The sequence below is a fragment of the Asparagus officinalis genome, chromosome 4, assembly GCF_001876935.1.
Source record: "Asparagus officinalis chromosome 4, Aspof.V1, whole genome shotgun sequence".
NCBI lineage: Eukaryota > Viridiplantae > Streptophyta > Magnoliopsida > Asparagales > Asparagaceae > Asparagus > Asparagus officinalis.
Genome location: NC_033797.1, coordinates 136,731,928 through 136,737,321, shown reverse-complemented (window position 1 = coordinate 136,737,321; position 5,394 = coordinate 136,731,928). Strand labels below are relative to the sequence as shown.

At 35.3% G+C, this 5,394-nt stretch overlaps 1 protein-coding gene across 1 annotated transcript in view; it reads right to left on the bottom strand.

The window, feature by feature from the left end:
- The window catches only part of LOC109839484 (probable isoaspartyl peptidase/L-asparaginase 3), a 6,243-nt gene extending 5,920 nt beyond the window's left edge, over positions 1–323 (bottom strand). Inside the window, exons 1-2 of the mRNA XM_020407921.1 lie at positions 217–323; positions 1–112 (exon numbers count right to left, since the gene is read on the bottom strand). The exon at positions 1–112 is cut by the window's left edge and continues 65 nt beyond it. The gene's annotated coding sequence lies outside the window, so the exon portion shown is untranslated. The remainder of the gene's footprint in view (positions 113–216) is intronic.

The window sequence follows — 5,394 nt, the reverse complement described above, 5'->3', positions numbered from 1 at the left end:
ATCCGCCGTCGACGGATCTCCACGCCGACCTCACCGCCTCCACGAAAGGCCACGTGGACACCACCATCGGTTGAGCTCCAGAGGTGGGCCCACCATCTCCATGCCCAAATACCTAAGTCGTGTAAAAACAACAGAGTAAAGCTCAAGCGAAAGAAAAGTAGAGAGATCGAGAGAGAGAGAGAGAGATAAAATAAAAAAAGATGAAATCTTTGGTACCGTAATAAGATTGAGGAGGAGGAGGAGGAGGAAGAAGAATCCGAGAGCCATGGCTCAGAGAGGAAACGAGTTGGGTTTCTGCTTTGGGCTTGGCCCAGATCCTTGCCTTGCGCAGCCGATCAAACTAAGGGCTTGTTTGGATTGAGGGGAATGAGGTTGAAGGGAAGTTAGGGGAATCATTCACCTCCATTCATCTTGTTTGGGAACACTTAGGAGGTGAAGTTAATTCACCTCCATTCACCTTGGTTCACCCCCTAATAGTATAAAAATTGTTACCCTCAAATTGGGGTGTAACCAAGGGGAAGGGAATTCCCTTCCCTTCCCTTCCTTTCTCTTCCCTTCCCTTCACTCAGTTTCCCTTAGGGCTTGTTTGGATTGAGGGGAATGAGGGTGAAGGGAAGTTAGGGGAACCATTCACCTCCATTCACCTTGTTTGGGAACACTTAGGAGGTGAAGTTAATTCACCTCCATTCACCTTGGTTCACCCCCTAATAGTATAAAAATTGTTACCCCCCAAATTGGGGTGTAACCAAGGGGAAGGGAATTCCCTTCCCTTCCCTTCCTTTCCCTTCCCTTCCCTTCACTCAGTTTCCCTTAACTTCCCTTTACCCCCTACGAATCCAAACATGCCCTTAACTTCCATTCATCCCCTACTAATCCAAACAGGCCCTAAGAGAACGCCGCAGTATTTCTTCAGAATATTTAGAGCATCTCCTGGATCCCTGCAATCTCCCTTTGGATTGAGGGGAATGAGGGTGAAGGGAAGTTAGGAGAACCATTCACCTCCATTCATCTAGTTTGGGAACATTTAGGAGGTGAAGTTAATTCACCCTAGTTCCCCTTGGTTCACCCCCTAATAATATAAAATTTGTTACCCTCCAAATTGAGGTGTAACCAAGGGGAAGGGAACTCCCTTCCCTTCCCTTCTCTCAGTTTCCCTTAACTTCCCTTCACCCTCTACAAATCCAAACAGGCCCTTAATCTAGAACTTTTATTAAGGGAGGAGAAGATTCTCCTCTAATAGTTTCCTTAAAAGTCCTCATCTCTCTTAATTATCCATATTTAGTATTTTAATTTTATAAATTAGAATTTAATAATATGTGGCTTATTTATAAATAAATAAATAAATAAATATTAATAACTAAAAATAATTACTTTAGCAATTTAAATTAAGAAATTACCTTATATAATCATTAAATTAATTAATCATATTAAAATTTAACAAATAATTAATTTATATAAATCATGTTAAAAGTTAAATATTATTTTAAATTTAAATTCATATTATTTTAATATTAATTTCATTTAACAATAATATCTCAACGGTCATATTTCAACGGTCGTATTATAACGTTCATATTTCTTTGGTCATATTTAAAGGGTCATATTTCAACGGTTGTTTTTTTAATTAAATGTGGTCACTCGCTCTATAAATAGCACTACCAGTATCTTTCATTTTCACTAAATTCCAATTCATTCAATTTTTTAATCCAATCTTTAATATTATTTTATGGCTAGTAATTTGTTACATGCCTTGCTACAAGAGGAAGAGGATGATGATGATGATGATTATGCGACCTTATTAGCAATCACATCTTTGGAAGAACACCACTCTAGTAGGTCAAAGTTCATGTCATTGTGGTTCCATTCCAGGGGCGCGTTGTAATTCAACGCAATAGAGCTGAAGGTCACGAGAGTCTTTTTCATGATTATTTTAGTGAATCTCCTGTGTATCCTGCAAAAATATTTCGAAGGAGGTTTCGTATGCATCGTCCACTATTTTTGCGTATTTTTATTTGCAGTGGAAACACACGATTCCTACTTCGTCCAGAAACGGGATGCTGCTGGGAAAATTGGTTTATCCTCACTACAGAAAGTAATTGTTGTTATGAGGATGCTTGCTTATGGAGTATCAGCATATTCTGTGGATGATTACGTACGGATTGGAGAAAGCACCGCTATAGAGAGTCTCGGCAAGTTTACTAAAGTAATTGTTGTAATTTCCGGTGATGAGTATCTAAGGTCACCAACTGACGAGGACACTGCAAGATTACTTGCAATTGGCAAACAACGGGGATTTCCTGGGATGTTAGGAAGCATTGACTGCATGCATTGGTGATGGAAGAATTATCTGGCTGTGTATCATGGTATGTATACTGGTCACATCCACACTCCTACAATAATTTTAGAAGCTGTTGGTTCCTATGATCTTTGGATTTGGCATGCTTTTTTCGGTTTACCGGGAGCTCTTAATGACATTAATGTGTTAGAATGGTCTTCCGTTTTTTCTCAACTTGCTGTGCAGCATGGTCCAACTATTAATTATACAGTCAATGGTCATGAATACACGATGAGATACTACATTGCTGATGATATATATCTGTCATGGTCAACATTTGTTAAAACAATTTCTTTACCACAAGAAAATAAAAGAAAACATTTTGCTACACTTCATGAGTCGGCAAGAAAGGATTTAGAGCGAGCATTCGGGGTACTCCAATCATGCTTTGCAATTGTGCATGGACCACCTCGCTCTTGGGATGAGAAAATATTGAAAAATATTATGCAATCATACATAATAATGCATAACATGATCGTTGAAGATGAAAGAAATGATGATTATATCGACTTTACGTACGATGCTACTGAGAAGGCTCCAACTATATCAGTGTCTCACGAACGTACAATAGATTTGTGTGAATTTATTCAGAATCATCATCGCATTAGTGACACGCAAACTCATTCTCAATTACAATTGGATCTTGTCGAGCATTTATGAGAACGAAATGGTGGGGTTTAGTAAGGGATTTGTATGCTGATGTAATATTAATGTCATTGAATTTAGTGTTACAAGTAAGGACCTGTTAGTTGATGTAATATTGACGTCATTGAATTTCTATATCAATATGTGATCTAATTTGATTTTTGAGAAAAGTTTCCATGCATAAATAGAACTTCATAAAACCATTCAAATACGATACATCATCTTCAAGTACGATACAACAAGAGTAAATTAAAATACATAAAAACACACTAAATAAATTGTAGATTTGAACCGCTACCATCTTCCTTCTAATTTGAACTACCACCACCAAATTGTCTTCCAAGAATTTCCATCTTCAGCTTATTGTAATACTCTACTTGTAATGGAGGCATGCCATTAGTGTTAATTGCCATAATCCTCTCTCATCTTGTTTCATAGCTTTCAATCGTATTTTCCCTTTTTGATATTTTGAGCTTCTTGAGCGACATGTAATCTCGCTTGCTCTATCTTTATGCACTCTTGCTCCTGAACATAAATTTGATCAAATAATTCTGCTCTTTTTGTTTCTTTTTCTTTCCGATCCTGCTTTATTTTATCAATAAATAATATCATTTGTGTAATTTCAGAAGCCATATGCTTGTCTTTACCTTGTTTCAACCTTTCTTTTGCAGCCTTTCTACCTATGGGTCTTGACGAACCCTCAGTAGGACATTCGTCTTTCCTGCAATTTATTGAATCTAGAGTTGCAGGAGAAGAAGTAGTAGGACTTGAATTTTTTGACTTCTTAGATTTTTTTTCATTGAAAATTGGCCAAACCACTTTGGATGAAACCTTAACTCATTCAAACAATGTAAAAATTGAAAACTTACTCCTTTCATGCTTTGAAACATTTGCATTGCTTCCATAATCTAATTAAAAAATAAAATAAATTTACTAACATGTAAAAAGTAAAACAATTAATAAATTATATAAATCCCATCAGTTTAAATAATTTGAAGCTACAATTAGTACCTTGTCATTCTCTATCACACCACTTTGATTTCTTGCTTCAATATGGTTAAAACACCCGCAAAATTTACTAACTACAATTTGAATAGCCGACCAAGGTGCTCTAGCCCTTTTTGATCACGATCGCTACGGAATGTCTTGTTTTCTTGATAGTAAGTTGCTACTCGGTACCAAAATGTGGAATATTTTTACAATGTCCCTTGCATTGGATCAATGCTAGTGTTGATCAAGCAAGATGTCTTCTTCCATCCGATATTTTTATTTTCACATCGACTTCTTTTGCAATGGTACATTTTTTACCGAATTTTCTTCGGGTATGTCCAGTTGAAATGATTGCTCTTCATATTGATCTTCCCATGGATAATGACTAGTCATGAAATTGACATAATATGGATTATTATTTTCTTCCATCTACATCAAGTATAAATCTCACATAAGTATGATTTAATTAAAATTCTCAAATTGTTGAAAATATAAGAAACATGAAGTGCAAAAATAAAAAATAAAAAATAAAAAATAATTAAACAAAAATTATAACTTACCTTAAATTGTAGTATATATGATGAAATAGAGGTAAAAACAATGAAAGAGTGAAGTGTGAAAGTGCACTTCACGGTAGTACCCTAGGATAAAAATTAGCTAGATAATTTAAAAAAAATAGCTATTGGAGCTAAAAAAACCTATACTAGAAAAACAGTCAATACTAAGGAAAGAAGCCTTTACTAGAAAACACCCTATACTATAAAGACAACCTATAATTAAAAAAAGCTCATACTAGAAAAACAGCCTATACTAAAAAAAGCCTATACTAGAAAAACACTCTATACTAGAAAAACAACCTATAATTAATAAAAAATATTAATAAAAATTTATAATAAAAAATTATAAGGGGTATGTTTTAAAAAATATTAATCAAATTGAATTAACTATATATTAACTCAATTATTTTATTTTGAATTTACTATACATCAACTAAATTTGATTAACTATACATTAACTCCATTAAAAAAATATTAATATAAAATTATAAGGGGAAGGTTAAGGGACTTTAACCTTCCCCTTAATTTGGGGAGAGAGTTAAGGGGTTTGGGGTGAAGGAGAAAGTTTTCAGACTAGTTGGAGCAGGCTCCCTACGATCCCCCTTAATTTAGCTAAGGGGCCAGATTTTTCCGGCCCCTTGGAGATAGGGGTGAGCACGGTTCGGTTCGGGTCGGTTTTTACCAAAATTTGAACAACCGAACCGAACCACATACAATTCAAAACCGAACCGAACCATTACAAATCGGTTCGGTGCGGTTCGGTTCGGTTTGTTCGGTTTTAACTTCATCAAGTATAACTTCACTTCAATTTATATTTTATATATTATTATTACCCTATGCCAGCATGCATTTGTTTTTTAACTTCAC